This window comes from Periplaneta americana, chromosome 10, assembly GCF_040183065.1.
Source record: "Periplaneta americana isolate PAMFEO1 chromosome 10, P.americana_PAMFEO1_priV1, whole genome shotgun sequence".
In the NCBI taxonomy this organism is placed as follows: Eukaryota; Metazoa; Arthropoda; class Insecta; order Blattodea; family Blattidae; genus Periplaneta; species Periplaneta americana.
This window is the reverse complement of record NC_091126.1, coordinates 78,484,821-78,512,267: the sequence shown is the minus strand read 5'-3', so window position 1 is coordinate 78,512,267 and position 27,447 is coordinate 78,484,821. Positions and strand designations below refer to the sequence as shown.

The window sequence follows — 27,447 nt, the reverse complement described above, 5'->3', positions numbered from 1 at the left end:
CAATAGCATTGTATTCGATTTGCATTGTCTCCAGATGTGATCAAGTGAAATCTTCCTAGGCTCTGTTAATATGGCAGAGATGTAACTCATCTCTGAGTAGGACCAGTGGGCTGGTATATGGAAATAATTAATAACAGAGACACAGCATGTATAAAAACAACAATCATATTTGTGGCTTGAGCAATTTGTAACAAAAATATTGGATTTTGAAATAAAGTAAAAAGAAAATATTAATTTAGTTGAATTTCAACAGAGTCAGTGGATAACACTTCCCTCAGTTATTCACAAATTGATATGGGCTTTTTTAATGATTATAAGAGAGTTTTCTTTGAAGTAACCGCCAAAAAATGTAACGCCTAGTTTCTTCTATAGTTTGCTAATAGATGGCAGTTGCACAGTCAAGTGTACAGATTGTCCAGTTATTAAGTAATTTTAAAGACATCAACTAGATGGCAGCAGCAATGTATTTTCTTGCGCTCACCTTCTCGCTCGCTTTGTACACAATGTTTAACGTGAAATCGATTCTATCTGGGGAACTTCATCAATGAAAATCAAGATTGTACTGGGCTCGCATTCGGCTGTGCGCTTAGTCTGCTGTGAAGCGGCCGTCGAGTGGGTTGCGCGAAGTGGCTGTAAGCAGCCGCTATAAAGTACGCGAAGTCACAGAATTGAATGCGAGAGATTTAAACAACACAGAATAAGTACACGTTTTCGTAAGTAGTAACTTAATTTTTATTAATTGTAAAGGTTCTATTATTCTTCATTTTATGTACGGCCTAAAATTACTTTCAACCATGTGTGGTCTAATTACATTGCGGGTCAATTCACATTGTCATGTCAAGTAATGATAAGCCGGCCGTTAATCATGCCAGAAATCAAAAGTGTTTAATATCAACTTTGGCTATAATCATAAATATTTTGTTTTATCAGTTTTTAAGTCACATTAAATGTTGTCACCGTCTTTCACTTACAAGAATACCCTTATTCTGCTAATGACGAACCATGTTGAATGTGCTGTAATTTATTATTTACAAGTTTTATAATTATTCCAAATAATCAACTTTGATACGGCATGCTAGCGACTGACGTTTGTTTACAATTTTGTGCAATGACCTAAAGGACTAATTATCCTGCCCTGGAATTTAAACCATCTCATGCCTTACATTTCACTTCCACATTCTACTTCACGATGCCACCCTATTTTTATTTATTTATTTATTTTTTACTTCAGGAATGATTCATACACTGGTAGGGCCGCTACATTAAAAAAACTGGAAGTCATGCCGAGTATTTTTAGACAATTTCCCTAAGTTTCGGTATAAGGTGTGTAGAGTTGTTGGCGATTGATTGTTATGTATTATACGTACTTTACACATATTACATAAATAAAATTGAGTACATTTTAGATGAAATTTCAAGAACAGTGGTGAATATTAATTTCAATAAAATATTTCATTGCTACCTTCATACAAAATAGCTTTTTCTAGGTCTGAATATGAAATGTAAATGCGTAAACGACTGCAATAATAATAATAATAATAATAATAATAATAATAATAATAATAATAATAATAATAATAATATTATTACTACTATTATTATTATTATTATTATTATTATTATTATTATTATTATTATTATTATTATAAAAATCATCATCATCATCATCATCATCATCTGCATCTACCAGGAAAAACTGCAGTAAGTTTGAGAAAATTAGATATATTTTGGCTGGCTATTGATTCGGATTATATGCGGTGATTACAGTGAATATTAACGAAATGTGAAATGTCAGGTGTTCAAAATCTAACGTATAATAATATGCAGCTTTTGATTAGTGTGTTAATTAGTATTGGGTTATTTCACGACGCTGTATTAACATACCAGGTTATTTGGCGTCTGAATGAAATGGTGATAATATCTATGAAATGAGTCCTGAGTCCAGCACTGAAAGTTATCCAGCATTTGTTCGTATTGACTTGAGGGAAAACTCAGGAAAAACCTCGACCAGGCAACTTGTCCCGAAAGGGATTCGAAACCGGGCCACCTGGTTTCGCGGTCAGACGCGCTAATTGTTACTCCACAGGTCTGGACAATTATTGTGTTTATTCCAGCAAGTGACTTTACAGATGTTCCAGTAGAAGAAAAAAAGGGAATAGTAGACTATACTTTACGATGCCGGCGTATGAAATTGCAATATACAGAAATAATGACGTCACATGACATCACAAGATTGCGATATCACCAAAAAACACACTAGGGGAGGCGCGTTGAAAACCGGGGTTTTACAAATCGTGGTATCGTAAAATAAACCACCGGCACAAGTGTACAAACTGATACCAAACACTAATTCAACAAACATATACAATAAATTTACCATTATAGGTATCGTAAAGTAAAGTAAACCCCTACCCGCACAAGTGTACAAACAGATACCAAACATAAATTCAATTAACTTAACGTATAGGCCTACAAGCAGTTAATAACTACTGATATGGTCGAGTATACTAAATCCAATCTGCTAAAGTGTATTAACTGATATGCAACACAAATGCAATAAATACAAGAAATTTACGACTGCTGGTATCTTAAAGTAAACTAAACCCCATCCGTACAATTGCACAATTTCAAACCAAACAAACTCAATGAATGAAACATATTATGTAACAAATTACGACTACTATAAAAATATAAATCTCAGCAAAATATAATAATATACCTATACTATTATATTATATTTTTTGTGTGAAGAAAATAAGATGCAACTTCGATAGCTCCCCAAATTACACACGAGAGAGGGAACGTACTTAAACCATTGTATAAGTAACATAGACCGTTCGCAGATAGCTGCAGTGACTTCACTTCAAACTACAGTAGAGTAAAAATATATATAAACAAGTTACTACCACAGTCTAGTATATACAGTCACGAAGCTCAATACGTAGTAAATATGCATCCATAGATAGTTGCTAACCACTAGGATCGCTAATATCACCTCATTACAGACAATGCGAAATAGTACCGTCACAGTCTATTGTTCCTAGCACCCTCACAACTCAAGCTTCGTGACTGTATATACTAGACTGTGGTACTACGTTATGGAGTACAAAATTTGAATCGTTGTATCGTGGAGCATAGTTATGTTCCAATAGTTATGGGAAATGACGGTACATCTTCTTGCCTCACTTGAATTACTACGACTTTCTCCATAAATTAATAACATATGATATTTCTAAACTCTGAATAGCATTGTAAGTTATTTATCGAATACCTGGTACTGTCATCCGCTCGGCATTACACCTATGGACAGGGAGCTTGAACTCAGCTGACATGTACATACGTACGTCTGTGCCTGCTGAACAAGTTGGCACGTCTCTCACGTCAGAATATTAACAAATTTAAGCAAATAATTGAACTTCATTTAATTTCACGAAAACGTAATAAAACTCACAAATATATATTTAAACTAATATTAACTCTTTGCTAGATATACCTACTGATGTAATTGTTGTCGTAATTTTACTAACGATATAAGCAGTATAACGCGAATAAAATAAGAGAAGAAATATTTTTTTCTGGGAAAACTATCAAGTTTTGACCCTATGTTGTATGGATATTTTTTGATCCTGTAGACCAGGGATGAGACGATATTAGCTCCCAATCGTGGTAGAAGAGCTCGACCTTGATCACGAGCGCATAGCGCATCCACTACATAGCGTCGTAACGTAGACATCAGGGATGTACAGCTGTCAAAAGAAAAAGTGGCCGCTCTCCTGGAACAAAGTTCCCTTCGGGTATCTTCGCTACAATTCGGAGACAGGCGATGTTACATGTTGTTGGACCACGTTACCTGATATCTACAGTTATAATTGAAGTATTCTGTGTGTTATCGATAGCATAATGGTAGAGTTCAGGCCTCTTATTCATGAGGTCCTGCGTTCGACTACAACCGCGTGCTTTTTATGTTCTTTTTTGTTCTGTTTTTGAGAGAGACAAACTATACATAATGGCTCCTTTCGCTTTTACGATTATTTTAGTAATTAACATCAGGTTCATGAATATATTATGCCATGACTTTATCATTATGATATTGTGGGTGCAAATGGAAAGAAAAAAGATTTTATTCTCAATAAAAATATCTTTCATGGCATAAACAAAACAAATTTACTGGCGTCGGCCTTAAAACACTCAAACAATTAAGCGTTCAAAAAACAAAACAAAAAGCCACAATTCAATATTTAGTCTATCTTCCTCTTATCTCGATCATCTTGCAGTCGAGTGGGCATGGAATCGACTAGTCTTTGCAAATAGCGACTGTTCTTAGACACGATATTCCAGGCATTCTGAACATACCCACATACATAAGTGTTCTGTCCATGGGCAGGTCTTTCATTGCAAACCCAGCAATCTCCAACCTTTCCTATTTTGTGCCTTCCTCTTAGTCTCCGCATATGATCCACATTTCCTAGTATCGTCTATTATTCTTTTCAACCAGAGACCCAACAAATTCCTTTTTCTCTTTCTAATCAGTTTCAGCATCATTCTTTCTTCACTCACTTTTTCAAACACAATTTTATTTCTTATTCTATCTGTCCACTTCACACGCACCGTTCTTCTCCATATCCACATTTAAAATGCTTCAATTCGTTTCTCTTCATTTCGTCGTAATGTCCATGTTCCTTTCCCATACAATGCCACACTCCACACAAAGCACTTCACTAGTCTCTTCCTTAGTTCCTTTTCCAGAGGTCCGCAGAAGATCCTTCTTCTTCTATTTAAAGCTTCCTTTGTTCATGTTTGCAGTTATTCTTGGGAAGGATAGGGCTAAATGCGGTAACATCCCGTTGCTTTCCGCACACCACTATCTCTTTCGCATCTTATCAAATTCCAGGGGGCCCAAGCGTGGAGATGAGGAGAGTGGATTTGACTAATTGGGCCCTCCGGACTTCACCGAAAGTCACGGCAAGGGTTAAATATTAATTCTATCAGGATGTTTGACCCTATCAGAGATCGGGAAATCTCAATTAGCCTTTGCCCCCCGCATCCTGGACTAGCTTCTACGAATCATCAGAAAATCTTAGATTGTGATTGGGCCAATTTTTCCGAAAATGTTTCCACACTTTTGCCCTCGTAGCTCAGCGGACGAACGTTGGAATTTAGATGTCAACGTCTCAGGTTCAATTCCTCGTTACTCCTTTTCATTTTATTGCGGTTCAAGATAGTAAAATGTAATAATACAAAAAGAAAAACTAATACCAGTATTATGCAACTGGATTTTTCCAAACCTAATATTAAATTTATGTTATTTATATCGCTAAAGAACGATTACAATATAAATATCTTGAATATTATTTATACAGTATCACTAAAGAACGATAACACAATGTAAATGATAAATATCAGTTTGTTTAATTAATATAAGATATTATATAATACGTATTTAATTATCTAAATAAAATAACCTATTTTACAAAGAAATATGTTTATTTGTGTTATAATAATTACCTACATAAAATACAGATTATTTATATTGCGAAAGAACAATAACAATATAAATAACTTGAATATTATTATATAATGCTAATGAAGGAAAACATTATAAATGATAACTTGAATATTATTTATATCGCTAAAGAACGATAACAATATAAAAAACGTGAATATTATTCATATCGGAATTTCACAGATTTCTTACAGATGTATTTAAGAAATTGTAGAAGAATAGTAATTAGTAACAGTGTCCTATTTATTCTTCTTGGAGCCAAATTTGTAACTTTTAAAAGTGTGGTTGCTATGTTGAAGTGTATGTGTTGCAACGGATGCTTGATTTGTTATGTATGTGAGTCAGTTATGGGATGCTTGATGTCGTCGCAATGTCGTAATTATAGTTTGATTGTGTTTGTGTGACTATTATGTATTAATTTATGATGTATGGTACGGAAAGCTGCGTATTTGTGTTATAGAAGTGTTACGTATGTGTGTTGTTAATGTTTTTGTATGTTGCAAATTGATAACTGATATTTGTTTTGCAATCGCAATGCCTAATTTACGGATTGTTTATGTTTTGTTTACATCGCGTAAGCTAATTTAATTTTCTTTTCCATTTCTCTTTATGCTTATCTTTTTTGTGTATAAAAATATAGCCCTAACATACATATGTAAAATAGGGCTGACCCCCATTGGAGATACTGTAGCTACAATGGTAATAATTATTATTCATATCGTTATAAAACGATAACAGAATACAAATGATGACTTGAATTTTATTCATATCTCTAAAGAACGATAACAAAATATAAATAACGTGATATCCATAAAGAACGATAACTGGATATAAATGATAATTTGAATATCATTTACATCGCTAAAGAACGATTAAAAAATAAAATGAAAACTTGAAGAAGGCGCGAACCCAGAACCTTTGAATCATTAAACAAGCACTCTACCGCTGGTCTGCGAGGAGCAGATATGGAACACTTTCATAGTTCCGGAACTGCTTGTACAAGCACATGCATCGTGTAACATCCCCGCGACCCGAAGTGGACTTTGAAAATATTCGCTGTTCACGAGTGCGGCCACTTTTTTTTTTGACAGCTGTACATGCACATGCAGCGAATAAAGGCAGCAATTATTACAATAACTTGCGCTACTAAATTTCTGGCTATGTAATAGGGCTAATTACTCAGTTATTTAATATACATGTACATATATAAGCGAATAGCAAAGGGTTTTTAGGAACAAAAAAGAGAAATAGGAAAAGTTAATTGTTTGTAAACCATTTTCTTGTTAAAACAATTATTTATTATTAAATAATTCACTTCATTGGTTAGGAGAAACTAATAGGGTCTACCTGCTCGACGTGTGTGACCTCTAAGTACTTTTGAGCATTTGTTGAAAAAATAATAACAACAATATAGATTGAAATAGTGTATATTGACTGAGTGACTGTGAAAATGTAGTCCTTACTCTCCAGTCGTGATTATGTAATGAGTTTTCTTAGAGTGATTTGTGAGATACACGTAACACGAAAAAACAAATTGATTAAATTATGCTATTGAAGAGCCATCGTAATTTTTGGGGTCAATTATTTAAGGGGATATGTATGATTTTAAAACTTCCACAATTTTCGGCCAAATTTTGTGAAATTTAAACTACATAAACAGATCTACAGTACTGTATAATCTGTACACAATTTGGTGACATTAAGTCTAATAGTTTTGAAATTATATATTTTTTTTAATATGGTTTACATTGACATCACTAAAAAGGCTCCTTGCGTCAAAGTTTTCAAAATTTTTAGTTCATATTTGCTCAGAGTCTTGAAAATAGTCATGGGAATTAAAATTAATTAGCTTTGGAGATCAGTGTAAATAGAGAGACGCAACAAATTTTTAAACTTTATGAATTTACCATTACAGCATATTTAATCTAAGTGCAATATGAATATTCCCCGAAGAAACTTAATATTAATATTTCATACAAATGCTAGTTAAATTTTATTTATCAACATAATTGATCTTTCTGAGAAGTTTCAGACCAATATGACAATAACTGTTGTGCAAGGAGCTTTTCATCCAGTAAACTGCTAAACATTTTAAAGTCGAGAAAACAGCATAAAAAAAAAAACAAAAAACATTTTCGTCTCAACTCACGCACCGCATGTATGGCCATAGGCTTATACGATTATATGGTTGTCATTTAAAACAGTCTCAAATATAATTACGATTATAACAATAAAAAAACGCGGATTTTCTTAATTTTTTAGCATTATTTCTTGTCTGAAATCAATTTCTATCTTCTCCAGAATAATGTGTATATCTGTGTTGTGTTGTGTTTCGTACTGACGTTTGACATTTTTTTTTACAAATAATATAGTATATATTTTTTACTTTTTAAACACTGTACTTCACCGCCATGTTCATTATATAGCTATAAACTGAACCTTCTACTTATCCTTAAAATCTGTATTGTAATCTCGCTTGCGATTTGTCATGGTCTGCAACGTCGTATGTGCTGTACACCCTTGTGCCTCAGGTAGAAAAGCTCCGCGCTTATGGAGAGAGCTTAACAAAGCTCGCGCTCTGAAATACTAGTAGGTATCGCATCCCTGTTTTAGACCGTCCCCGACAACTGTGAAAAGAACGACACTTATACCCCTTGCACTCTGTATATCACCTCAACTAACCCACTAACCTTGTCACATACCTCGGTCTCATATCACTTAGTTATCACCTCATTTAACTCATCTAACCCATAACGAAACGCAAATAAGATGTTATGTAGTCCCGTTACTCACCTCCAACGTCGTAACAAACAGTTCCCCAACAGCACAGCAATCAAATCAAATTCTATAATCCACTCAGGCCAACACACAAAATGGTATTAATTATACCAACATCGAAAACATAAAAACTCAATCCACTGCTTTCTAAACCAACAGATTTCTATCCAATAGTAGAACAATGAATAACTAATGAGTGTAATGTAATGACATAACACAACATACGTCATCGTCACAGACATCACATAAAAAATAGTTCCAAACGTCTGGTATCGGGATGTATACTAGACCCGAAAAAAATTGCAGCAACTACACAATCTTCCAGCTTATTTCGTCCATATGTTGTTCGAAACAGCATCAATTACGTGCACAGGAAGAGACAAGCTGTAGCCTATGTACCATCTGCCGTGGCTCCCCTTTTAATTTCGCTCGCAATGAGTAAATCTGGCACTTGAAATAGCTTCAAAGTAGTAATGTAATGGTACTGATGTTGGATAACGTTGATGACCATACAAAATTATCTTGTTAGTCCATAGAAACAGCGAGCAATTTTCTTTTCTTCCCACATTCCTCAAGAAAGTAGGTATACCAAGTATTACCTCAGAATTAATGCTCATGATATCTAACATTTCTTCTAAGGAGTAATAATAATATCATCTGAATTTTATATCATTCTCTACCTGTACGTCATTAATTTTATTAAAAGTTGAACATTCTACGTATGTAAAACTTCATTTCTCACTTATCTTAAAAAAAGCCTTTGAGCTTCAATCTAATTAGAAAGGTAAACATCAGATTGTAAATATTTTGATTCTATAATATAATTTTGCTTGTATAATCGCAGAAGTGTCATCCTTGTTAGTCGAGTGGTTAACATACACACATGACATCAGTTTCGAAGTTCGCGCAACCAAAATATGCCGAGGAAGATAAATATTTATACATGATAAATTCCCCCAGTATTAGAAACCTTTGGGATACAAAGGAAGCTGGGTGGTTCTTGTAGATTTACCGTTCGTAAAATACGAGGTGTTGCAGCGTGGTGCCGACCACACCACCACATTCTAGTAGCCTAGGTCAGGATTACATGGAGCTCTACATCCCTTATGGTGTTTATAGGGGATACTTTTTGCTTTTTATTGCGTTATAATAAAACGCATTATTCCGAAACTGCGCTCTGGCGTTAGGGTTCGATTCCAGCTTGGACTGATTGCCTGGTTTTGTTTTTTCCGAAGTTTTCTCCAGGTCTAAGATGAATGTCAGATAATTCATGGCAAATCTTCGACCTTATCTCGCCAAATACAATCTCGCTCTCACTACTTCCATCGATGATAAATAACCTAGCATTTGGTGTAGCGTCATTAAATAAGATTAGAACAAAATTAAAAACCTTTCAAATATTTGAAGTCTACCGCGGTAGATAAAGATTAGCATGTCTTGACTGTGAATCAAGCAGGTCCGGGTTCAAATCCTATGTGGGACACGTTTACCTGGTTGGGACATGTTATCCGGTTGGGTTTTTTGAGAAGTTTTCCCTCCGCCAATGAATCAGAATTGATGGGTAACAGAGGTCTGCATCTGACGTTTTCGCTCGAGCGCCAAGTAGTTCATAGCATAATCCGATAGGTAGCGCACATGCATGATGGGTAAAATTATCATGAGCGATAAATCCTCGAACGGTATAAGCCGAGCGTTAGACATTCGTTCTTGTTACAGTGATGAACTGTGTAGTAACATCATAGATGTTTATCATTTCAAAACTTTGCAGTGTTTAACTAACCTCTCCATAGTACAACTACAAAACTTGATTTAAAATGTAATATAGGCCTAAATGTTGTAGGTAAATGTTTTTTTTTTCCACACAGGAATGATTTTGTTTTTGCCACATCTGATAGATGTTATTGGATGTAAATGTAATTATTATAAACGGAGAACACAATCACGATAATGCAAGAACTGTATCAAGTTTTCTAATAATAATAATAATAATAATAATAATAATAATAATAATAATAATAATAAACTCTAATAATTAGTGTATCAGTCTTTGCGTCTGTAACAGTTGTGCAGCATGATTATTCGTTTTATTATATTCTCTGTGACGTTATCTCTGTACTAATATTGTTATTAATCTACTGCTATATCAATAATATTTTGTAAAACGTTTCTACATTGTCGCAGTATATAGGCGGAACACTATGTATGGACCTATCATATTATATATGTGTGGTAAATCAAATATTGAATAATTATTAATTAGCAATAATAACTGTATATCGAAGTTTTTCATACTATTTTATTTATAAATTCATGTTCCTGTTTTGGTACGTTCCATTGACTGTTCCATTAAACGTTTGTCATAAACGCAGAAAATAAAGCCTTATTTTTACCGTGTGAGCAAAACATATGTGTATCTTATCTGTCGCTTTCCATACAGGATAAGACATGTCGGTGAGATGACCTTGTACTGTGCTTCTATTTATTACGAGCGTATAACGACCGATCGTATCTCACTCGACCGAGTTCAACCGAGCGATTTAACTCCAATGCAGCACTGATGGGTAACTTTTCATGTTGGACCACGGGCTCATTTTGTCATAATTTATTCACATGTCATTATCGTCATTATTATAGCCTGAGTTACGCCTAAGTTTACGTTGAAGCGTGCAATGTACGCACAAGAGCGCGACCGTTCGGCGACAAATTTAATTCACAGAACAGGATTGGTACGAAAATTAGCCTCAGACTGCGGTGTAAGCCTTCGGGCCCCTTCTCTGTAAAGAAAGTAATCATTCAAACTTTGATTAGAAAAACGTTTCATATTTTATTTCAAATACTAATTGAGCCACAGGCACAGAATAAAATATGCATTAACATTAATCCTTAAGTTGAATCAAGTACAGTTATTAGAATAACATTGAAGTTAATTCGGAATTACGTAAACATAGTGTATTTTAAACGCATATATATCTCGGCTAAAAGTAGCTTTGTATTCTTCTGATTACTATGCTGACCGCTAAACCTGGTTGACTCAACACATTGTAATCAATTTTATAGGGCTATAAAATCTTCAGCATTCTTTTATCTGAGAGATAAGCATAGCAGTGAGTCCGATGTTGTAGATTTACAAAACGGAAGAAAAAACAGTCCCTGAAAGTGGCTCCAACGAAAATTTGTCAATAATTTCTCGTCCCACGTTCAATTTCGACGCAGAATAACCCTTGAAAATGTAATCGTCGTGAAATGAAATCTTTTTCTGCTACTGATACGCCAACCTCTGTTATTATTACAGCTGTTCCGTTAAAGGAAATAATTTATTTTTGTGGTTAACACCCTCAATAAACAAAACTGTAGCCAGTCACTCAAACAGTTTTACCCGAAACTGCTTGTTTTATTTACTTATTTTTTAAAATTGGTTATTTAACGACGTTGTATCAACTACTAGATTTTTCATTTTTTCATTTAATTTATTGTATTCCATAGATTTTACATTAGCAATGAAGCTTTAAGATGTGGAACAAATCAAAATTTTACAAGATTACAATTACAATATTTTTAAATTCTTTACAATTTTTTTGACGAGATGTAGTGAGATGAGGCCGAGGATTCGCCAACAGATTACCCGGCATTTGCCTTATGGTTGGAGAAAACCTCGGAAAAACCCAACCAGGTAATCAGACCAAACAGGGATGAAGTAAGGTGAGGCCGAGGACTCGCCTTAGAACACTCGCCATCCGCCCCACGGCTGGAGAAAACCTCGGGAGAAACCAACCAATCAGAACAATCAGATTATTTAGCAGCGATGGAATTGGCGATAACGAGATGGTATTTGGCAAGATGAAGCCGAGAATTCGCCATAGATTACCTGGTATTAGCCTTACGCTTGGGGGAAAGCCTCGGAAAAAACCAACCAGGTAATCAGCCCAAGCGGGAATCGAACCCACCCCCGAGAACAGTTCCGGATCAGAAGGCAAGCATCTCCTCCGACTAGCTACGCCGGTAGCTTGCTTGTTTTAGAACAGACATCACACGAGTGCATTTACAACATCTCCTGATGTTCGTTTTTTTTTTTTTTTTTTTTGAGAAAAGTAGAATAAACATTTTATATTTGTGTATATAAATGTAAAGCGTCTTGATTTTCGTAATTTAATTGCACGGTGGACTGCGTTTCCTGAAACTGTTGTCATTCTGTGTCACTGATTTCAATACAGACTATACTGACGAAATTGTACACTCTATAGTCAGTCATATACTCGGTAGGTGTATGGATTGGACTTTCCTATTCTGATGAAGTAATAGAACAAACTATTTCTCGAAGTACAGTCTTTAGCTGCAAACATTACGGGGAAAAGTAATCCGTAAAGTGGATTAAGTGATTCGTAATGGCACCAACGGTAGTACAGTATTTCTTTTATTTCTCATCCCCATCTGAAGAGAAAGGTGAATCCAATCATGGAAATGGAAAAATACAATCTAATCCTCCCCTGAATAAATCACCAATGCTTCCAATCCATGTAACACGATTTCGGTATATCAATTCTGTTTATCTAGGACAGTTGATATTTTCATCGAACTTCAGCTTATAAATCTGTTTTTTGAACATTTTTCGATCTACATTAGGACACGAGGATGGGATTCGCGTAACGTTGAATGAATATGACGTCCTCTAATTAGATAACGCAGGACATTACTTTTTATCGAATATTTTTATTGATGACAGATCGTTGATTTTAATACACCTATTAAGATAATAATAACAAATTATGGTTTATTTAACGACGCTCGCAACTGCCGAGGTTATATCAGCGTCGTCGGCGTGCCGGAATTTTGTTCCGCAGAAGTTCTTTTACATGCCAGTAAATATACTGACATAAGCCTGTCGCATTTAAGCACACTTAAATGCCATCGACCTGAGCCAGGGTCGAACCCGCAACCTCGAGGACAGAAGGCCAGCGCTATACTGACTGCGCTACCCAGGGTGACCCTATTAAGATCTAGGCTAGGCCTACTCTTCAATCTATTCTGAAATTTTTAACCAACTCTCAATGTACACCCTTTGACACGGAAATTGGTCGCTGTTCGGAGACTAAGGTCCACTTCGGAATAGCTCGGAAATCCTCGTGTGAGCTGAGTTCACAAACATGCGTTTTACCTAGAGAGATTCGAAGCCCGGTCTTTGTAACGAGAAAAAAGGAGCTCTATCGTTAAGCCATAAAGGCTTCGTAGGGAAAAGGTATGTCGTTTCGCGACATACAGATACTTTGCTGCTACGAAATGATTTCATTCTCGGACCTCGATCCTTAATATTTCCCCGTGTGCATCGCGCGCTGATCCGAATGACACAGGCTACAAATTCACGCTACAGGAGAGCGACCATTTTCCGTGTCAAAGGAAGTACAGCTGTCAAAAAAAAAGTGGCCGCACTCGTGAACAGCGAATATTTTCAAAGTCCACTTCGGGTCGCGGCGATGTTACAAGATGCATGTGATTGTACAAGCAGTTCCCGAACTATGAAAGTGTTCCATGTCTGCGCCTTGTAGGCCAGCGGTAGAGTGCTTGTTTAATGATTCAAAGGTTGTGGGTTCGGGCCTTCTTCAAGTTTTCGTTTTATTTTTTAATCGTTCTTTAGCAATGTAAATGCTATTCAAATTATCATTTATATTCAGTTATCGTTCTTTATGGATATCACGTTATTTATATTTTGTTATCGTTCTTTAGAGATATGAATAAAATTCAAGTCATCATTTGTATTCTGTTATCGTTTTATAACGATATGAATAATAATTATTACCATTGTAGCTACAGTATCTCCAATGGGGGTCAGCCCTATTTTACATATGTATGTTAGGGCTATAATTTCATACACAAAAAAGATAAGCATAAAGAGAAATAGAAAAGAAAATTAAATTAGCTTACGCGATGTAAACAAAACATAAATAAACCGTAAATTAGGTATTGCGATAGCAAAATAAATATCAGGCATCAATTTGAAACATACAAAAACATTAACAACACACATACGTAACACTTCTATAACACAAATACGCAGCTTTCCGTACCATACATCATAAATTAATACACAATAGTCACACAAACACAATCAAACTATAATTACGACATTGCGACGACATCAAGCATCACATAACTGACTCACATACATAACAAATCAAGCATCCGTTACAACACATACACTTCAACATAGTAACCACACTTTTAAAAGTTACAAATTTGGCTCCAAGAAGAATAAATAGGACACTGTTACTAATTACTATTCTTCTACAATTTCTTGAATACATCTGTAATAAATCTGTGAAATTCCGATATGAATAATATTCACGGTTTTTATATTGTTATCGTTCTTTAGCGATATAAATAATATTCAAGTTATCATTTATATTCTGTTTTCCTTCATTAGCATTATAAAATAATATTCAAGTTATTTATATTGTTATTGTTCTTTCGCAATATAAATAATCTGTATTTTATGTAAGTAATTATTATAACACAAATAAACATCTTTCTTTGTAAAATAGGTTATTTTATTTAGATAATTAAATACGTATTATATAATATCTTATATTAATTAAACAAACCGATATTTATCATTTACATTGTGTTATCGTTCTTTAGTGATACTGTAAAAATAATATTCAAGTTATTTATATTGTAATCGTTCTTTAGCGATATAAATAACATAAATTTAATATTAGGTTTGGAAAAATCCAGTTGCATAATACTGGTATTAGTTTTTCTTTTTGTATTATTACATTTTACTATCTTGAACCGCAATAAAATGAAAAGAAGTAACGAGGAATTGAATCTGAGACGTTGACATCTAAATTTCGACGTTCGTCCGCTGAGCTACGAGGGCAAAAGTGTGGAAACATTTTCGGAAAAATTGGCCCAATCACACTCTAAGATTTTCTGATGATTCGTAGAAGCTAGTCCAGGATGCGGGGTGCAAAGGCTAATTGAGATTTCCCGGTCTCCGATCGGGTCAAACATCCTGATAGAATTAATATTTAACCCTTGCCGTGACTTTCGGTGAAGTCCGGAGGGCCCAATTAGTCAAAGTCACTCTCCTCATCTCCACACTTGGGTCCCCTGGAATTTAATAAGATGCGAAAGAGATAGTGGTGTGCGGAAAGCAACGGGATGTTACCGCATTTAGGCCTGTCCTTCCCAAGAAAAACTGCAAACATGAACAAAGGAGGCTTTGAATAGAAGAAGAAGAAGGATATTCTGCGGACCTCTGGAAAAGGAACTAAGGAAGAGACTAGTGAAGTGCTTTGTGTGGAGTGTGGCATTGTATGGGAAAGGAACATGGACATTACGACGAAATGAAGAGAAACGAATTGAAGCATTTGAAACGTGGATGTGGTGAAGAACGGTGCGTGTGAAGTGGACAGGTAGAATAAGAAATAAAATTGTGTTTGAAAAAGTGAGTGAAGAAAGAATGATGCTGAAACTGATTAGAAAGAGAAAAAGGAATTTGTTGGGTCTCTGGTTGAAAAGAATAATAGACGATACTAGGAAATGTGGATCATATGCGGAGACTAAGAGGAAGGCACAAAATAGGAAAGGTTGGAGATTGCTGGGTTTGCAATGAAAGACCTGCCCATGGACAGAACACTTATGTATGTGGGTATGTTCAGAATGCCTGGAATATCGTGTCTAAGAACAGTCGCTATTTGCAAAGACTAGTCGATTCCATGCCCACTCGACTGCAAGATGATCGAGATAAGAGGAAGATAGACTAAATATTGAATTGTGGCTTTTTGTTTTGTTTTTTGAACGCTTAATTGTTTGAATGTTTTAAGGCCGACGCCAGTAAATTTGTTTTGTTTATGCCACGAAAGATATTTTTATTGAGAATAAAATCTTTTTTCTTTCCATTTGCAGCCACAATATCATAATGGTAAAGTCATGGCATAATATATTAATGAACCTGATGTTAATTACTAAAATAATCGTAAAAGAGAAAGGAGCCATTATGTATAGTTTGTCTCTCTCAAAAACAGAACAAAAAAGAACATAAAAAGCACGAGGTTGTAGTCGAACGCAGGACCTCATGAATAAGAGGCCTGAACGCTACCATTACGCTATCGAATCACAGAGAGAATACTTCAATTATAACTGTAGATATCAGGCAACGTGGTCCAACAACATGTAACATCGCCTGTCTCCGAATTATAGCGAAGATACCTGAAGGGAACTTTGTTTCAGGAGAGCGGCCACTTTTTCTTTTGACAGCTGTACATATAATGAGACTCCTGTAACGTGGCGCTAGGATGACAACACACTGGGTGAATAGACTGCAGGGAAACGGACACTTTTTTTTACTTTTATTTTTTTTTGTTTCCTTTTTTTCCTGTTTTGCCGGTTTGTGAAACTAGTACGTACACAATAGCAATGCCCGAGGCGAGACTCGAAGCCACAACCCTTCGGGCCAAGCGATAGAGGCATGCTGTGCCTCTACCGCTTGCGCCACCCAGGCCGGCACAATTCGGCGACCCGAATTTCAGCCTTGTTTTTTCTTTCGGTCGAACAGCTCGCAGACCCAACTTAGGCAGAGGGCGTGCTGTCGGCGATGCGCCGCGTAATATGGACACACCACAAATTATGTGAAATGTTACTAAATATAAGGCCGACATAGATCTACTTAGGTGTAGTTCATGATGGTATTAAATATTATAAGGTGTTAAAAGTTATTTAATAATAATAATAATAATAATAATAATAATAATAATAATAATAATAATAATAATAATCTGTGGCGCCACACCCCTTGAAGGGCCCAGACCGACCAGTCGGCTGCTGACCTCACGTTCACATGCCGAAGCAGAGGTGTACGATCATCCAACCAGAATGGAGGTATCGTGTGGTTAGCACGATGATCCCTCAGCCGTTATAGCTGGCTTTCGCAACTGGATTTCGCTACCTATCGTAGCTCCCCAAGTGCATCACGTTGCTGGGTGGGCACCGGTCCCATGCACTGGCCGAAATATCATGAGAAATTTCTTCACCCGGCGCGCATTACGTAACGCGAGTCCTGGGCAGGATGCCTTAGACCACGACGCCACAGCGCGGGATAAAACGTTATTTATTCACCCAAATTAAGAAAAAAGATGCTGAAACTCTTTGTCAAATATTCTTTTGCTCCTGCTTGAGAAGTAATGCATCACTCACAGCAATTTCCGTTGCAAAATTGAGACAGTATTTTTCGTGGATTATTTTTACACTTAATCTTTTTCAGAGCTAAAACTCAAAACAAAAATAATGTGTGAGCCCACAATCACCCTGCGTGAGATTTATCACTCGAGAACTCTAAAAGAATGTGAAAAAAATAGTCCACTTATTTCGTAGTAACTGAAAGATAGCATCAGAGGAATCAAAACCTCCATTTCTTAACGGAAACTCCAGCGGGTAATGTGTTTACTGAAGGAGATGCGAGAAATGTTTAGAACAAGAAAGCTGGCAGTTTCTGCAAATTCGTTTCTAATACGGGCAGATGAATTATGTTTTAACTGCTTGTGTTCAGTGATATTTTACGTCAGTAGTTTTAGTGTGTCGAATTACTGGTATCGCGCTTTATATCACCGATAGCAAGCTCTATGCGTAAGCGGAGTCTGAGTGCCGCTCGGCCGAGAGCCATTTAGCAGCGTTGAGGTTTCTCTACGAACTTCGCAGAAGGTTGCATAGATTGGAAAGGGTCTCGCTTTCTTAGAGAATAACTATTCGTATCTTGGCTTGACTTTTCGAGGGCTGGATACGGGACAGATCCTTAAAAGAAAGAAGAGAGTTTCGGCATATACAGGGACATCATTTTATCTTCAATTCAATTTTTATTGTACCTGAGTTTCTGAATGTATTTCACTCCCATCCCCTCTACTAGTAAACTTTCAATCGTCCTCCACACAAAACCAAGGCCGCGTGTGCAGTCAAAGTCGCCTTACGGACATAGTAAACAGTACTGAGTTAGTGAGTATAGTACGTTCCATAAATATGTTCCAGTGACGAAAGAGCTTTCAACATTGAATCATATTTTCGCACAGATACTGTCGTCCGTTTGCCTAAGTCGCATCCCGGTTCCCCCATCCGCTTCCGCTCGCTAGTGGCTAGGCTGTCTTAGCTCTTTTCTGAAAACATTAATTTCTGTTAGAAATTAGACGTCTACGTAAAATTATGCAACTGTTTAAAATAACTTAAATAAAAGGGCCTCGTTAAGTAATTAACTGTCACGTGCTATCCCCCCCCCTTTCTACGACCCTGCGACAAAACCACTTGGGCGGACAGTAGATAGCATGTCTGAGTAATTTTATCTTTTCGGATCGGGCAGAAGTGAAGATTGAATTTACAGCACGTAAGGTACTCTTTCATAGAGAAGGTACAGTATTATTTCAACATGAGTTACTAGTACGAAGGACGAAACTGGTAATTGAAATTAGGTACAATAGTCTATAGTGCGATAATATGCACAAAAGAACTGAAGCTACCATTTTCAAAAATGTGTTTAAATATCCATATTATGATTATTTTTCAGATCAACTTCATTCTACAAATAGTACGCTAATATGCTGTAGTCAGTATAATATACACTGCATAATGAATACGTCCGAATGGATAGCTCAGTTCGTGAGTAAAATCACTTATTGTTAATACAGTACTGTATTTTGATTAAACAGAAACCTAATAAAAATTATCAAACTCAAAATCGCGATATTTCCTAGTTTATGTAAATGAACTACTTTCTTCTCTCCTATACCTAGTAAAGTGATTTGTTTTTATTTTACGCCAGTATCATCGAACTCCAGTCGTGGAAGTGGGTAGCAAACAGTGTTTTCGATTCTCAACCGTTAACCAAAGGTATAGCCAGGTTAATATTAGAAATGCTAGTAAAAATAAAATTATGTCCCTGTACATACTTAATATGGACAAGGCATGTGTCCGATTTATTTGCAACGTCCGTAGATCTAAATACAGTATGCTGTCCTGTGCCCGTCTCAGCGAAGAACTATTCACTCTCTCACGTTACTCTTCAATATTCTTCAGAACTCTAACCCTAGCTATTTAGCTTCTCGTTTTCAACATTTGTCCTCATATCACGCAATAGATACTCCCTCACAACACTGTAACATACTCTCCATTCCTAAACACAGAACATCCTTCTACTCTTTAATTTTCACCGTCTCTGCAACTCATCTCTGCACTTTTTCAATTCAGATTGTATTCAATTATAAACCCTTTTCTTTGCGACAGGTTTGTAAATAATATAAATATAAATATAAATATAAATATATATATATATATATATATATATATATATATATATATATATATATATTCCTTTTTTGTTCAACACTGAACTCTATTGATCAACAGATGAATTTATTATCCTAGCCTTTTTATTGTGCATTTACTTAAATTTCGGTTTTTTATTCTGTTACATTCCATTTGTTGTATTCTTCCTTACGCTTTCCCTGTTAACTATTTATACTAATTGAGTTGCTTATAATATATTCCAGTCTTTAGGTCTGTATGTTACTTTTTTATATTAGCCTATGGTATTATGTTCATTTCGTACAAGATTCAACTCTTGTTATGTTATTATTTCCTGTAATATCTTAGTATTTTTGTTCTTTAACTTTTTGTTCTGGTATCACTTGTGAGGTTCAGACCTCTTTTCGGCAATTGACTAAACAACAACTTTTTGTTGAATTTCACTGCTTGTGTACTTTGTGACCTGGTAGATTGTAAGAGAAGGCCCTATGGCCTGAATGCTGTCAGTATATATAAATAATAATAATAATAATAATAATAATAATAATAATAATAATAATAATAGTAATAATAGTAATATAATAATAATAATAATAAAATTAAGTTTTAACTGCTCTTGCCTATTGTGCACCTGGTTGGCATTCGTGAATTCGACGTTGATAGGTGGGCCGCCTCAGCCCCTGATGGAGCTAGGTCCTATCCTCAGAGAGCACCCTGATAAGTCTAAGATTCAAGATTCAAGATGCTTTATTGTCATGAAACGTCATTGATAGTAATAATTATAAGAAATAATAACAAATATAAAAATATTTACAGGGAAAACTCGCCTATACAATAAATAATAATTTAAATATATAATTAATACAATTAAAATACATTTATTAAAAAATTAACACTTAAACACACCACTGTCAAAGTATTCTTTAATGTCATAAAATGGATTAATAAGAAGTCGATTATGTGAATTTATTTTGCTTAAAAACTATATAATCTACATTCTGTGCATTCGTTGACAATTTGTTTTGTTCTTTTTATTGGCTATTTTACGACGCTCAACTACCGTAATTTCCCATAACTATGGTCCAGGCACCCAACTATGGTCCAAAATCGCATTATGTACTACTTAGTCCCCCAAGAGTTCGGTGTTTGCCATTTAAGGAGCCACTATGATGGAATTATGTTACCCATAGATGCTTCTATCAACCATTACACGTGGCAATGATATGGATGCTTAACAATGTCAGTGTGCAGCGTTCTATTGAATGTGTGAAGACATGAAATCATTCAGTTTGTGTTTGTCTGTTTTATTAAGCTCTCCGCTGTAGAACTGGTAAATTATATATATATATATATATATATATATATATATATATATATATACGAGTGTTTGTACAATTAAACCTGGCTATATAGTCTTTACTTTCACGTAAAAATTACACTGGCAGAGGTTAAGGACTCTGCGTGAAAAATGTTTAACCTCAAGGCTAGAAGTCAGTCCTCAACTATGTACCACAATTTTTCGTGGACCATAGTTGTATTTCATTTTGAAATAATTGTTTTAATGAAATGTGAACAATTTGATTATTTACTTCTGCAAATACGGTATCTCAGTATATTCTAAAACACCATTTAACATTATAGTCCAGTAAATAAAGAAACAGGCTGTGCCAGCATCAATGGTACTAGCACGAATAATGGTCCGGTAAAACGAAAACTTCAGGGTAGAAGGATCACAACCGTCCCTGTAAGTGACTATGAGAGCGATGAAATTGAATTGGATACAGATTATGATGTTTCCGGTGTACTCTCCATATTTACAGACAGTGAATCAAATGTGGAAAAGAAGACGAAATCTCTTAAAATAATGCTAAAGGCACATAGTTATATGGTAGTTACTTATGAGGAGGAATTGTGGCCAGGAAAAGTTTTGGAAGTGAAGAACAATGGAGCTGTTGTTTCATGTATAGTAAGAAGCGACAATTACTGAGGGGAGGCAATATCCGCTGTTAGTAACATCTGGGTGGCCACAAAATCAGTTGAACATTTGGAAGAAAATTGAAACAATTTGTAAGTTTTTACACCTTTTAATTATATGCATTATTTTGCCGTTGAAAATAATAGCGCAAGTGACAATAAAAAAAAGTTTTTTTTTTTCTGGGGAGCAATGTTTTCTTCATTTCATAATGGGTTTTCTGATTCTCACCTCATAAAAAAAATTGAGAATCTTTAGGTGGCCCGGTATTTTTGCCGGTGAGTGTAGTTGTTCATTATTGCAGGAAAATGACTTTCAGATTTCACTTGTTTATTGTGTGTTTATGCAATGTGTACTAATAAAAAGAATCCATGTAATTTTAATTTATTTTTAATATTTCTGTGCTAGATTATGTTTCTACCCTTAAATTAGAAACTCAATTTATTGATTTACGAATAATTACAGATCCAGCTATAGTCCATTCATGCTTTCAAGCATGAATATATGATTGGACCATAGTTGGGCAACTCAGAATACAACTATGTACCAATGCTTATTATTTTTTCAACACTTGTAATTAAATAATTTCAAACACATATGTCAATATTTATTTAATACACACTTACAAGAGTCCGAAGCCAAAATTTCACTTAATCTGGATGAATAGTATTGAATATACAAAGAAAAATGTGACAAATGTGGACCATAGTTAGGGGAAACTACGGTACTATAGTTGTATAGCGTCTAAATGAGATGGTGATAATGCCAGCGAAATGAGTCCAGGGTCCAACTTTTCGAAAGTTATGTAACATTTGCTCTTATTTGGTTGAGCGTAAACCTCGAAAAAAACCTCAACCAGGTTACTTGTCCCAACCAGGATTTGAATCCGGACCCACTCGTCCACAGTTAGGCTTGCTAACCGGTGGACGACAATTTTTTGAACATAGAAACTGCAATGCTTTCAAACAATTTTTGGACTAAGAACCCCAAGACCTTCCTGAATGAGCATAGTGAAACTGATGCTGACAGGTGGGTCATCCTGCCCGGCCCCTGATAAAGCTAGGATCCCAGCCTGGTAAGTAGTAAGGTCTAAGGGTCCGGAGTCCCAAGCACTTCCTGTGTCAGAATTGGAAATACGTACTACTTGGAGATTTCAGTCCTATATTGTTTTTACTATTGCCGATGATAGACGAAATGAGTGGGAGGTGGAAAGTGTTGGTGAAATAAGAGGAAAACAGGAGTACCCTGAGGATAACCCTCTGCAAAGTCCGCTTTGTCCAACACAAATTCCATCACGACTTTGCTGGGGATCGACGTCAGGCCGCCTTGATAGAAGACCACTTGAGCCACAATTTTAACTGTCTCTAATTGTAATTCACATTGTTACATTTCCACAGATGTAGTTAGAGTGAAGAGCATTGCTGAATGTGAAAATAAAGAATTACGCTGAGAATCTTATAAATTAGGCTTGGAGAACTGGGCGACAATTGTGGCGTTACGTCACTCATCGGATACGTCACTCACCCCTTCCTTCCATCCTCGCGTCATTCACTTTGTAGGGGAGGGGATTTGTATTCATTGGTCTGTCTTATGTGACTGCGTACGGGCCACAGATATGTCATTCATCGCCGGTGGACTGTGGACGGGGTATCAACGCTTTCTCCATGCTTTCCACCCCTTTCTCGCCAGTTCTGCATCCCTGTTATAAACCAATATATATTTTAACATTTAGCTATATAGGCTTAACTTTTAAGTACTGACTTTTGTAGAAAGAAAAACAATATTGGAAATGATTACAAGATAAGAATAATAGATTTATGTTTACTTGTGCAAGATTGACACAATCCACATAAACTGTAAAACTATTTACATACATTACACTTTTCTGCGATTACAGAGATTGTCTTTTGTGTTTGAGGAAACCAAAATGTACTTTCCTAGCTCGACGCATAATACATTACTAAATTTATGCATGTGTTTTAAATGACAGCTCGTAAGCAAACATTCTCATCCGGGCAGATAAAAAAAGTTAATTATTTTCCCCCCACTGTGTTAATAATGTCAAAACAAGTGTTTATACAAACTTCGTTCACTCGAACGCAATTACGAGTGCTGTAAAAATAAGATTCCCTGGGGACGTTTACAGAAAGAAAACACAATTTCATTAAAAATTATTGAAACAGATACAATCAATTTTGAGCTATTTTTCAACATATTAGCCACTGGAATTGAGACATTTCTCATACCATGAGATCAACAGAGAGGTGCAGATGACTGTTACACTCTTGTTCCGGTCCCAGGCGGTAGACGTCTACGACACAGGGCTACAAAAGTTCATCCCACGGTATGACAAATGTCTCAATTCAGGTGGGGAATGTGTTGAGAAATAGCTCAAAAATTGCTGTACAAGTTCCAATAAATTTGTCCATGAAACTGCGTTTTTTTCTTCTGTAAACGACCTCAGGGAAACTTATTTCTTACAGCCCACGTTATTGCGTTCGAGTGGCCAAAATTTGTATAAGCATTTGTTTCGACATTATTACGGCTTCAGTTAGTTGCGTCCCCACAAGTAAGAATCAGGTTAGTTGCATCCCTAGCGTTCGTAAAGCAGTCCATTACCCAAGAGACACCACGAGGAGGCTGACTGCATGGACTCCCAAAAAAATTTGTTTATGCATGTAGCCACTAGATACATGTAGTTTTGTTTAGTTTCCGGGAGTTTCTTTCAATTTGGCAAAAACTTGTATTGCAGCGATTTTACAAAATCGAATCGAGATATGGAGTTATTTGTTATTTTGTCATTTGTTCTCTGAGAAATATTTCTTTCCCCACTATATTTTTTTTTTGTTTTCTTTCTTCCTTCTATGCTTCTTATTTTGATGTATACATTAGACTCATGAGGAGTAGAATATTCCACTCTTCTTGATTAGACTGTATGTCCTTCAGAACGTCAACAAAATTGTAGATGACTGGATGCGATGTATATAGAAAGGCCAGTTTAATTTAGCGTGAAAAGATCCACAGTTGTTTGTTGTGCGATTTGTCGTTGTACTGAACGCTGTCCAAATAACCGTTGGAAACAGGGCTTCGTTCGAAATATAATTCTTTATTTTAGTAGGTTATTTTACGACGCTTTATAAACATCTTTGGTTATTTAGCGTCTGAATGAGATGAAGGTGATAATGCCGGTGAAATGAGTCCGGGGTCCAGCACCGAAAGTTACCCAGCATTTGCTCATATTGGGTTGAGGGAAAATTCCAGAAAAAACCTCAACAAGGTAACTTGCCCCGACCGGGAATCGAACCCGGGCCACCTGGTTTCGCGGCCAGACGCGCTAACTGTTACTCCACAGGTGTGGACAAATATAATTACCAAAAGGATAATTAGTAAACACTGCAATTCTTTCGCCTTCAAGCTGAATGCTTATGATATCTTCAATAAAACAGTCACCGATATGTTCTGGGTTTAAAAAGGATAAGCTAAAAAAAGTACTTCAGAAACTTACTTTTTTCTGAGTTTGCTTTAAATTCTCTGCCAAACGTAAATTTTGAATTTTTTTTTCTACCAATTCTGGCCTAGGTGAAACAGCAGCCTCTGATTTTGACTGAAAGAAAAACAAGTTTGGTAGCGGTATGTATAGCGAGCTCAAAATACACATGCATTTCTGTTGGGGCGAATAATATGTACATATCGTGATTCACACTGTCTTATAATACACTGAAACATTTCTGCATAGTTTTCTTCTTTTTTTATTTGGCAGCAAAAAGAGAAATAAAGACACATATGAAGGGTTCAGAGCCATAGTGGGTCAAGCGCCATTTATTAAGAAAGGAGAAAGCAAGGATTAAAGTTAAGTGAATTCCATAGTTTAATGACGATTGACATATCATTTAGTTTTAACGTGTATACTTTATATTACTTGCTATATGTTTCCATTGAATTATGGTAATAACTTTATTTTAACCCTTGTTTTCTATGGTTTCAGTAAATGTCGCTTGGCCCACTATGATTCTGAACCCTTCATATATTTCAATAACAAGTCAGGTAGAAGGGACGAAATTAACCTTCCCTAGCGGGTGAGTGGCTCAATTAGGACGCTACTAACCGCCATTCCATTATTAACATGGTGGAAGAAAAAGGTACATTTTTTTATCTACCTCCATGAGAATGTTTGCTTGTCAGTTGGTATAGCAACTGGCTACTGAGAAGAATGTACCGGTTTCAATCAGAGGTGGTGGCGGGATTTTTCGCGTTGCCAAAACTTCCAGAACGGTCTCTGTGTTCACTTAGCGTCCTGTCAAACTGAGTATCGCACCTTTTCCGGAGTAGAAAGACGGTCTGAGCGTGATGCCGACCACACCATGTCATTCTTTTGCCGAAATCCTGAAATCATGGAAATTCACACTTTGCCACATGCACCTTCATGGTGTCTAGCTTAGCTTTTAAAGGGTATTTCGAGAAAAATAATAATCGATAAATAGTAATATATATCTCAGCTTAATAGAGGAATTCTGATATTGCGAAACACATAAAACGTTTAATGAAGAAGTATGGCCTACTCGTGACAGTCTTTTCATTTTTTTAAAGTTTCACGCATTTAATTAGGCCTATTATTCCTAATACTTTATTCTTGTATAATTGCATCCTTATACATACGTACAGACGCTGAGAACTTTCCTTTTTCCTTTTTCGTTGTTTTTCTTTTTTTCATTTTCTCTTTAATTCCTTCTTTGGTTTATTTTCTCTTTGTTTCTTTTTTCTTGACTATAAGCTTATTCTTCCTTAATAGAGCTCATAAAACTCTTAAGAGGTATTGAAATCCGATGCTACATGGTTGAAATTACGCAACAGTGAGATGCGATTAGAAAACAAAGTGAAATATTGGTAGAAAATCTGCTGCGAAACCGCTTCGTCGACCGCAAATATCCACAATAACTGTGTGAAATCGAAACCCGTTCTCTGCGGTGAGAAACTTTCAGCTGGGTTAGTTCAAGTTGTGAAATGCGCTGCGGTTATCATCTGACAAATTAACGATTTGGTTTTCAGTCGAATCAAATTCGTTCGTGCGGTTGGGATGAATTCAGGACATTGCAATTGCTAACCCATAGATAAAAAGTCGCAGAAACCTGAATTTCATTAATGAATTTCGCACATTTCTCGAGACGGGAATGATCGAGCCCATGGAAATTATTGTTTTTCTTTATCCGCTTTACTTTACAAACCACTGCGGTATAGGGGAAGAGGGCTGTTGTGTCTTAATCAACACTGGAGTCGATGGCATTTGGGAAGGCGGTCGTTGCTATATGCGCCGTAGCACTTCTAGTACATGCTTGTACAGTAGAACCAATCGGAATCAGTCTGTAAGAAGTGCTGTTTCAGAGTTCGTTTGTTCACGTGTGAGTGTTTTAGTACAGTCATCGGCAGAATTGTACTCACGATGACATCAGGCCATGCAACCAGCAATAAACATGTCATCGCATGGTTGTGGGTAGGGTTGTGGGCCAGCTCAGACATCGGTGGCGTGCAGCCATCACAAACTTTATATTTAGTGTACGTAACTTTCAAGGTGCCACAGAATTCTAAGTTTATGTCACAAGTAACTAATCTCAAGAGAGCGAATGAACTTTCATGTTTCAGCCGCGATCTTTGTCATGATTTTGCAAGTTTCAATTTTCAAAAAAAAAAAAAAAAGTTCGCAACTGTAAGTGGAACCAAACATAGCCGCTATATTGGCGGCAAATAACCTAAGGGAAGCATATTTTTTCCGTAGACAGAATTTTAAAGAAAAATAAACCACACGTCTTTGCACCGCTTTTGTAAATATGCATCACTCTGTAAATCAGCTACTACTTGCTGCATTTCTGGCTTAACCATGTTTATGTCTATGGTCAAAGTATTCGCAAAAAGTAAGAAA

The 27,447-nt window shown here is 35.9% G+C and overlaps 1 protein-coding gene across 4 annotated transcripts in view; it reads left to right on the top strand.

Annotated features, from left to right (window-relative positions):
- The first annotated feature begins 556 nt into the window (after positions 1-556).
- The window catches only part of LOC138707810 (serine/threonine-protein kinase NIM1), a 918,589-nt gene continuing 891,698 nt past the window's right edge, over positions 557-27,447 (top strand). For all 4 annotated transcript variants that reach the window (XM_069837750.1, XM_069837753.1, XM_069837752.1 and 1 more), the window contains exon 1: positions 557-713. The gene's annotated coding sequence lies outside the window, so the exon portion shown is untranslated. The remainder of the gene's footprint in view (positions 714-27,447) is intronic.